Raw genomic sequence first — 10,696 nt, 5'->3', positions numbered from 1 at the left:
ATCTTCCTAAATTAGAATGAGAGATGATTGCCAAAAAATAAAAACAATTAGGCACACAGCAATGCATCGACAAGGCTGAATCGCCAATGGAGTTATTTCCTCACTGGGCTATTTTTCCCTGTTGGAGCCCTTGGGCTTATAGCATCTTGCTTTTCTAACCAGGGTTGTAGCTTGGCTAATAATAATAATAATAATAATAATAATAATAATTTAATTCATTTACAATAGAAAACAAGGCCGGGAAAAACCTAAAGTTTCTTCAAGGTATCAGGTGAACGTACAAACTAACAAACAGGCATGTGACTGGTCTTACTTAACCACCGTCCACTGTTGGTCTAACATAGCCACCGTCCACTGTAGCTAATGGAATTGGTACTATACTGTTAAAAACACCGTAATTTTAATAGGAAATTCTTCTTAAAAATATACTGTTCTCATCCGTATTTCAGTAAAATACAGGCGACCGTAATTTTTATCCTACTTTGTTATTATTCTTTACGGGTTGGTAGCCGTAATATCACTCCTTTAAAGGTTTAAAGGGTTTAAAGGCCGCTCATGAATGGCAAAGGCAAGGGACAGTGACATTGCCCTATCAAGCAGCACAATGCCCTCGAGACTGACCATATATCACATGATCACGCCCATGCATACATACATATATAATACGTAAAACAATCTAACAAATGAATCGGAGATATGCCACACTGTGGAGTCTTTTCCCTATCTATAAAAATGTCTCTCACTGGCTCCTTTCCCTCTTCCTCTAACTCCACCTCCTTAACTAAAAGTATTCCCAGTTCAAACTGGTTTCATACGAGTCTCGCTGGCCTTCCTCTTTCTTTCTTTTTCTTTCCTTTCCTCACTGGGCTAATTTTCCCTGTTGGAGCCCCTGGGCTTATAGCATCTTGCTTTTCCAACTAGGGTTGTAGCTTGGATAGTAATAATAATAATAATAAAGGCGAAGCGGAACATATAGATGGAGAACGTCATAATCATCATCATGATTATCTTTGGATATGAGTTAATATCTATTTGAAAGGTAAACAAAGGTCATCAACTATACTCAATTTTTTTTAATGAGGCGCAATTGCACCGATTGCACCTAACAGGGTGATGAAACCATTAGTTCTTAAGATACTTACATAAACAAAAGAGATTTAATGCAACAATTTAAAAAATGCAATCCTTGAATAATGTAATGAGGTATCTCAAAACTCCTCAAAGTTATAACCATTAAACAATGTAATATAGCATTTCAAAACCAACAAAAATACAACTCGAAATTAATGTAATTCAACATCTCAAAATCACCCAAAATTACAACCTTCAATCAATATAATCCTAAGTCTCAAAATCAACAAAAATAAAACCCTAAAATAATGTAATTCAACATCTCAAAATCACCCAAAATTACAACCTTCAATCAATATAATCCTAAGTCTCAAAACCAACAAAAATACAACCTAAAATTATGCAATTCATAGTCTTAAAATCCCACAAAATTACAACCTTCAATCAATATAATCAAGTCTCAAAGCCAATACAAATACAACCCTAAAATAATGTAATTCAGCATCTCAAAATCCCACAAAATTACAACCTTCAATCAATATACTCAAAAGTCTCAAAGCCAATAAAAATACAACCCTAAAATAATGTAATTCAGCATCTCAAAATCCCACAAAACTACAACCCTAAAATAATGTAATTTAGCCTCTCATAATACCAAAAAATTGCAACCTTCAATCAACATAATCCAACATATCAAAACCAACAAAAATACAACCCTAAAATAATGTAATTCAGGATCCCAAAATCCCCCAAAATTACAACCTTCAATCAATATAATTCAAAGTCTCAAAACCAACAATATACAACCTAAAATAATGTAATTCAGCGTCTTAAAATTCCACAAAATTACAACCTTCAATCAATATAATCAGAAGTTTCAAAACCGACAAAAATACAAACCTAAAATAATGTAATTCAGTCTCTCAAAATCCCCCAAAATTACAACCTTCAATCAATATAATCCAAAGTCTTTAAACCAACAAAAACATAACCCTAAAGTAATTTAATTCAGCCTCTCAAAACCGCACAAAATTACAACCTCCAATCAATATAATCTAAAGTCTTAAAACCAACAAAAATACAAACCTAAAATAATGTAATTCAGCCTCTCAAAATCCCACAAAACTACAACCCTAAAATAATGTAATTCAGCCTCTCATAATCCCACAAAATTACAACCTCCAATCAATATAATCCAAAGTATACAAACTAATATAATGTAATTCAGCCTTTCAAAATGCCCCAAAATTACAACCTTCAATCAATATAATCCTATATCTCAAAACCAACAAAACTACACCCCAAAAATAATGTAATTCAGCATCTCAAAATTCCCCAAAATAACAACCTTCAATTAATATAATCCTACATCTCAAAACCAACAAAAATACAACCCTAAAATAATGTAATTCAGCATCTTATACCCCAAAATTACAACCTTCAATCAATATAATCCAAAGTCTCTTAACCAACAAAAATACAACCCTAAAATAATGTAATTCAGCATCTCAAAATTCCCCAAAATTACAACCTTCAATTAATATAATCCTACATCTCAAAACAAACAAAACGATTACAACAACACCAAAAAATACAATATTCAAAGAATACAACTTATAGGCTAATCTCTCAACTCAAAATCTCCCAAAAATATATAAAATAAAAAGTTAAAAAAAGAATAAAAATAGAAAGTTCAAAAAATTATTGAAATAGAAAGTAAAAAAAAAAATTATTAAAATAACAAGTTCGAAAACTTATTTAGGAAGGTCAAAAAATGATTAAAATAGAGTTAAGAAATGATTGAAATAGAAAGTTAAAAAATAATTAAAATAGAAAGTTAAATTATCAAAATAGAAAGTTAAAAAATGATTAAAATAGAAAGTTAAAAAAATTTATTAAAATAGAAAATTAAAAAAGTGATTAAAATAGAAAGTTGAAAAATGATTAAAATAGAAAGTTCAAAAAGTGATTAAAATAGAAAGTTCAAAAAGTTATTAAAATAGAAAGTCAAAAAGTGATTAAAATAGAAAGTTCAAAAAGTGATTAAAATAGAAAGTTCAAAACGTGATTAAAATAGAAAATTCAAAAAGTGATTAAAATAGAAAATTCAAAAAGTGATTAAAATAGAAAGTTAAAAAATGATTAAAATAGAAAGTTCAAAAAATCATTAAAATAGAAAGTTCAAAAAATTATTAAAATAGAAAGTTCAAAAAATGATTAAAATAGAAAGTTCTTGGCGAGGATGATGAAGATTCAACAACCACTTACCTAATCTCAAACCAGGCTTTCTCCTTGCAATAACCTCAGGGCTTCGTTGCACAAAAGTTGCTTATGCAAAAATGTCTATTTCGGACAGTCACTTAAAATGTCTATTTCGGACAGTCACTTAAAATGTCTATTGTAGACACTTAAAATGTCTATTTCGAACAGCCACTTCTCACTCCCTTTTGTCGTTAATCCACCTGAATAATTTTACTTTCCTTTTGAAATGAAAATGGATTTTTAAAAACTCAATTTCTTAGCATTGTGAAAAAAAGTCATATAGAAATATTTTCCTTTCTTTTTTAAATGAAAATATATAAAAAAAAAAAACTATTAATTTCACAGTTAATGTGTGAAAAAGTCACACAAAATTTTCCTTTCTTTTAAATAAAAATATATGAAAAAAAAACTTAATTTCTTAGTCATTGTGAAAAAAGTCGCACAGAAATTTTTTTTTTTCTTTTCGAAATAAAAATACATAAAAATAATTAATATTTTAATCAGTCTGTGCAAAAGTAACAAAAATATTTTCTTTTCCTTTTGAAATAAGAATACATGAAAAAAACTGTAAACTTCTTAATCAATCTGCGAAAAAGCCATATAAAAAGGCAGTATTTATGAAAAAAAACTGTTCACGACGTAAAATAATTACTGAAATGAAATTGAACAGTTTTCCTGATTGAACACAAAGCAAATGTTTTCTACGCAACACCAGGAGTATAGTACAGTCTTTCCAACGGTTCGTAAAGAATATATATATATATATATATATATATATATATATATATATATATATATATATATATATATATATATATATATATATATATATATATATATTTGTGTACATATATAGTTATATATATACATATATATGTATATTATATAATATATATATATACATATATACATGTATATATATGTATATATATACATATATATATATATATATATATATATATATATATATATATATATATATAAATATATATATATATATATATATATATATATATATATATATATATTCTAATTCACTCTTTAACGATACCGTGAACACGAAAAAAAAATATATATACAAACTATCTTTCCACAGTATTTTCTATATTCCACTTACGAAGGGAGTAAACCGAAAAAAAAGGGGACCGAGAGAGAGACTTCTTGGACGTTCACTGCCTCGACTTCTGAACCGTAGGGCCAAACAACGCTTTGGACTCGCCTCTTGCCCCCCCCCATCCCCCCACCCCACCCAGGGGTCCAGAAGATTGGCACCGTGCCTCATAGCTGGCTGGCATCAGCATTACACCATGTTGGTGTGCGCTCTCTTCCTCAAGTCGAAACATACATTCATTCTCTCTCTCTCTCTGTCTCTATTTTATATACACAAATATACATGATGCACACGTGTATGGGTACGCCAGATTGTGCGTTTGAAGAATGTGTGTGTGTGTATGTATGTATGTATATGTAAGTGTATATATATATATATATATATATATATATATATATATATATATATATGTGTGTGTGTGTGTGTGTGTATGTGCACGTGTGTATATATATATATATATATATATATATATATATATATATATATATATATATATATATCATACATATATACATATATATATATATGTATATAATCAATTTATTATTGTATAGGCATATATATATATATAAATATATATATATATATATATATATATAAATATATATATATATATATATATATGTATACCATAAGATTTCGCACATAAAACACCGTGAAAACCATTAAATATGAAATAAACCACTTTAAAGAACATAAATACACATTAATATTACTATCACTTATTATCATCACCTTCAATACTATCGTTATCATTATTATCAATCCTCATTCTTTCACTTCCACGAAGAGAAAGAGGCTGCAGGAAGAACAGAAATGCGAGAAAATGCGAGAAAATGTGAGAAACTGCGAGAAAATGCGAGAAATTGCGAGACCCTCCCCGGAGGATGCAAAAGCTATCTGAAATACCTTCTTCTTCTTCTTCTTCTTTTATATAATCTGTTGTTCTCACTCGACTCTTTAGATTATATAACATGTATATATAAGGCACATGATTTCATGACCTTGAGGTAATAAGTAAGATGTGCACATAATTATTATTAGCTTCATAAATTATTATTTTCTTTCGAATTTTTTAATTTGTTTTCAATATCTTATTTTCTTGTGATTTTCTGTTAATAATAATAATAATAATAATAATAATAATAATAATAATAATAATATTGATAATGATAATAATATTGTTGTTATTATTATTATTATTAGTAGTAGTATTATTATTACATGCTAAGCTATAGCCCTAATTGAAAAAGCAAGGTGCTATAAGCCCAAGGGCTCCAACAGGATAAATAGCCCATCAAGGAAAGGAAACAAGGAAATAAACAAACTACAAGAGAAGTAATAAACAATATAGCTAGTTTCCAAGCCTCAACTTGACTCAGGTTTGCTCAGACCCGACTCCTCTGGTCTGTTGCAAATTCAATTAATAATCCGTGGTGTCTGTTTTTAATTCCGGTCACCCATTCAAGGCCTGACCACGATTCGGTAACGTTTGACAGACGGCAAAAGGGTTAAGTACTCTTGATCACACTATTTACCGGGTCTAATTGCATAAGGTGCAGCGTTGGGTCCTAGGAGGCCCTTCAATCTAAAAGTTAAGAGGTTGGGCAGCAAGATTGAAAAAAGAAGATGGGAAGAGGTATTTTAGAATAAAGAAAATGGGAACATGTATTTTAGAAGAAAGAAAACGGGAACGGAGGTATTTTAATATAAAGAAAATGGGAACATGTGTTTTAGAAGAAAGAAAACGGGAACGGAGGTATTTTAGAATAAGGAAAATGGGAACATGTATTTTAGAAGAAAGAAAACGGGAAATGGAGGTATTTTAGTATAAAGAAAATGGGACCATGTATTTTAGAAGAAAGAAAACGGGAACGGAGGTATTTTAGAATAAAGAAAATAGGAACATTTATTTTAGAAGAAAGAAAACAGGAACAGAGGTATTTTAAAATAAAGGAAATGGTAACATGTATTTTAGAAGAAAGAAAACGGGAACAGAGGTATTTTAGAATAAAGTAATTGGGAACATATATTTTAGAAGAAATAAAACGGGAAAGGAGGCATTTTAATAGAATAAAAACGTGAATGGAGGTATTTTAGAAGAAAATGGGAAAACGTATTTTAGAATGAATAAAATGAGAATAGGTAGTTTAGAAGATAGAAAACAGGAAAGGAGATACTTTATAACAAAGAAAACCGGAAAGGAGGTATTTTAGAAGGAAAATGGAAACAGAGGTATTTTCAGGACTAAATGGGAACAGATGTATTTTAGAAGAAAACGGAGAGGTATTTTAGAAAATAGAATACAGGAAAAGAGGTATTCTAAAATAAATATATGGGAGCAGTGGTATTCTAGAAGAAAGAAAATGGGAACAGAGGTATTTTAGAATAAAAAAAACATGTATTTTAGAAGAAACAAAATGGGAATAAAGGTATTCTAGAATAAAGAAAATGAAGCGGAAGTATTTCTTAAGGAAGAAACTAGAAACGGAGGTATTTTAAAAGAAAACGAGATTATAGGTATCTTAGAAGAAAGAAAACTGCAATGGAGATATTTTACAAAAAATAAAACTAGAACAGAGGTATTTTAGAAGGAAAAAAACAGGAAGGGAGGTATCTTACAAGAAAACGGGAGCAGAAAACAGAAATAGCAGTATAGTAAAAGAAAATGGGAAGAGATATTTTAGAAGAAAACGGGAAAGGTAGTATATTAAAAGAAAGAAAACGGGAATAGAGATATAGCAGAAGAAAGAAAACGGGAACAAAATTGTGAATCTTTTTTCCTACTTTCTGTCTTGGATTTTAAATTTGTTAAATAAGAATTCGCTCTCGTGATGATGTGTGAATGGGGTGTTTATGTTAAGAGAGCAACTCACAGTTTCCCAAGAGCGACCAACGCTTCTGAATAAATAAGTGACTAATTACCTTGGCCCAAGTCCTGTCCCATTAGCCCATTGGTTCCCAAACTGGGGGGCGCGCCCCACTAGGGGGGCGTGAGGACGATACAAGGGGGGCGTGAAGACGATACAAGAGGGGCGTGAGGACGATACAAGGGGGGAGTGAAGTCATCTGCTCGAAATTACTTGTTTAATAGAAAAATAAAATCATTAAAATAACAAATATATATCTGTTATTACATACATGCATCCATCTCACTAAATTTGACCAGAAATTGTGCCTTAGTCTCATAAGTATTTCCAAATATTATATGCCATGTTTTCAAATTATCTATTCTTAAAATTGTAACTCAATTTTGCCAATATGCTAATGTTCAAAATTTTTTTCGCTCACTTTGAACCAAATGATTCGTTTTTAGTTACTGGAGTGTTCTATTATTTGTTTGAGTGGCTTTCATTATTAAAATGTAATACAAACAGAAATCTATTTTCCTGTACAATGCTAAGAAATAAATGTAAGAATCATTTCATATAAAAATAAGAGAGGAGTGGGGGCGTATGGGTCTACTGGAAGCAAAAAGGGGGTGTCAGGTAAGATAGTTTGGGAACCACTGCATTAGCCGAATTATAGTGACTCTGAAGTATTGAGCAATCTCACAGATTGGAAATGTATTTACACTCAAAACATGAAGCAGGTTTAAGGTTTTAAAGGTCTCTTGTGAATGGCAGAGGCAAGGGACAGTGACATTGCCCTAGCAAAGGAGGATAATGGTCTATAGACGGACTATATAATACATATGTTTTGGTCTCATTAAATGGGGAGGGAATTAGGTCTCATACTAATAAAAAACAAGAAGAAGAAGAAGAACGACAACAACAACAACAACAACAACAGAAGAAGAAACAAAAGATGTAGCCAAATAACGAGGGAAAACCCAGTAACAGAGATGAAGTCTTCGACTATAGCGAGAAAATGTTTCAGAAAGATTACGATTCAACCAGCAGAATATATGTAGCGCTGGGGCTAGGGAGGCCATGCCGCAGGTCGAGACAGGTCGTAGATGCATGTGAAGGAGAAATTTTTAGGGGCTGGAAAACAGGGAGGAGGAAACGAAATTGGGGAAACAATATACAGTAGATTTATAAAAGCGGTTTTACACGGTCGAACGGTTCGTCGAACGCGGTTTGACAGACAAATGTTTGAAGTGATGTTCGAACGTGTGAACGGGGTATTTGGTTGTCTAACACGTTTGTCGAACGGTTCGTAGAAAGTCTGTACTCGCTTGACTTTTGTGGGCGGGATTTCCTTGTCCACAAACCTTACGCATTTGTGGCTGACTCCACCACTTCGAACCATTTGACAAGCAGGTCCGACAACAGGGTTCGACGAACCGTTTGGCAAGCAGGTTCAACAACAGGGTTCGACGAACCGTTTGACAAGCAGGTCCGACAACAGGGTTCGACGAACCGTTTGACAAGCAGGTCCGACAACAGGGTTCGACGAACCGTTTGACAAGCAGGTTCGACAACAGGGTTCGACGAACCGTTGGACGGTGTAAACCCCTCTTAAAAGAAAGCAAATCGTGAACTGTTTACCTGCATGAAATTATAAAATTCCAAAAGACATATTACTTAAAACTGATTGTCATCAACACCTACGCATATTGACACAAAGGGCCTCAGTTAGATTTAGCCAGTCGTCTCTATCTTGAGATTTTAATTCAATACTTCTCCATTCATCATCATCTACTTCGCGCTCCATAGTCCTCAGCCATGTAGGTCTGGGCTTTCCAACTCTTCTAGTCCCTTGTGGATCCAGTTGAAAGTTTGGTGAATTAATCTCTCTTGGGGAGTGCGAAGAGCATGTCCAAACCATCTCTAACTACCCCTCACCATAATCTCATCCACTCGAATAATCTCTCTTATAGTTTCATTTCTAATCCTATCCTGTCACTGGTCGAAGTAATTTAATGTTCGTGTGAAGACTTTCTGGGTATGATCACAGATAATTCCTTCATAGAGTTGTGTTACCCTATTGGTAACGTCCCTGTCTCGTAATCTGCTGGACTGGGGTTCGAGACATCTCAAGCTCCATCGTTTTTTGAAGTGTCTGTAACCTTGCCATTATTGTGGGGTTTGAGAAAACCTATAGTTCTACCTGCTGCGTCATGAGCAGCCATTACCTGGCCCTTCCTGGTCCTAACTTGGAGGGAGAGGAAGCTTGCGCACTGATCATATGTATAATATGGTCACTCTCCCTTGCCTCTGCCATCCATGAGCGATCTTTAAATTTACATTATTTCACTGTTACGAATTAGAAATTCAGGATTCTAGGATTGCTTCCCAGCAGTAAATTCCAATTTGAATTCCTAATGAGAGAGAGAGAGAGAGAGAGAGAGAGAGAGAGAGAGAGAGAGAGAGAGAGAGAGAGAGAGAGAGAGAGAGAGAGCCTTTCCTAAGGAGATTTAAATCTCCTTAGGGATTTTTTCAATGACTCCCTTTATTTCACCTTTTCATATCTTCCATTATAAAGGTAATTCTGTATAGAGAAGACCACGGATTGATGAACTAAGAAAATTTGCGTGCATAGACTGGCGTAATAGGTTATGGGGACATTATCATAATTTACAATATACAGTTAAAACTCTTGTTATCAATCAGTTCAGCAGGATACGATATCAAACACTGAATACGAATAAAAACTAGCGGGGCACTCAGTAGAGCGCACACCTCCGCCAAAGAAGCTTATTTCTCGACCTTGACCTTGACCTTTAACTTTAACATGCATTAATTGGTGTGGATTTTCATACACTCAAATATGAACCAAGTTTGAAGTCTCTGTGACAACGATGTCCAAAATTATGGCTGATTGCGTGAATTGGACATTTTGCTTGACCGTGACCTTGACCTTTCACCTTGACCTTCCAAAATTTAATCATTTAGAGCTTTTTAAATAACAGTTAAATCCTGAAAATTTCATTACTCTACGATTAAAATTGTAGCCAGGAAGCTGTTCACAAACACAAACAAACAAACAGGGGGTAAAACGTAACCTCCTACCAACTTCGTTGGCCGAGGTAAATATATACACCAGGCACTTACAATTCACGGGAAATTCACCTACGAATACCAGTCTACATATTTTGTTTTAATATCTCCGAATCCCAGCTTTAGTAAGATTTGGAACTTTCCACCTGACTAGATTTTCCCCTTCTCAAAGACTCGAGAAGAAATATTGATTTAAAAGCTCAAGATAGAGACGACTGGCGAAATCTAACATAGGCCCTTTGCGTCAATAGGCGTAGGAGATGAAGATGATGATGATGATGATGATTATTATTATTACCATTATTAT

At 32.8% G+C, this 10,696-nt stretch overlaps 1 protein-coding gene across 2 annotated transcripts in view; it reads right to left on the bottom strand.

The window, feature by feature from the left end:
* LOC137618227 (FYVE and coiled-coil domain-containing protein 1) overlaps positions 1-10,696 on the bottom strand; it is a 220,024-nt gene that overhangs the window by 147,504 nt on the left and 61,824 nt on the right. Inside the window, exons 1-2 of one of the 2 annotated variants that reach the window (XM_068348361.1) lie at positions 4,451-4,547; positions 3,340-3,551 (exon numbers count right to left, since the gene is read on the bottom strand). The exons of the other annotated variant lie outside the window; for it this stretch is intronic. The gene's annotated coding sequence lies outside the window, so the exon portion shown is untranslated. Of the gene's footprint in view, positions 1-3,339; positions 3,552-4,450; positions 4,548-10,696 lie in introns of those variants that run through there. 2 annotated transcript variants of the gene reach the window in all.

This window comes from Palaemon carinicauda, chromosome 24 (genome assembly GCF_036898095.1).
Source record: "Palaemon carinicauda isolate YSFRI2023 chromosome 24, ASM3689809v2, whole genome shotgun sequence".
Taxonomy (NCBI): domain Eukaryota; kingdom Metazoa; phylum Arthropoda; class Malacostraca; order Decapoda; family Palaemonidae; genus Palaemon; species Palaemon carinicauda.
Note: the sequence above shows the minus strand (reverse complement) of the source record. Positions and strands in the feature narration are given on the sequence as shown.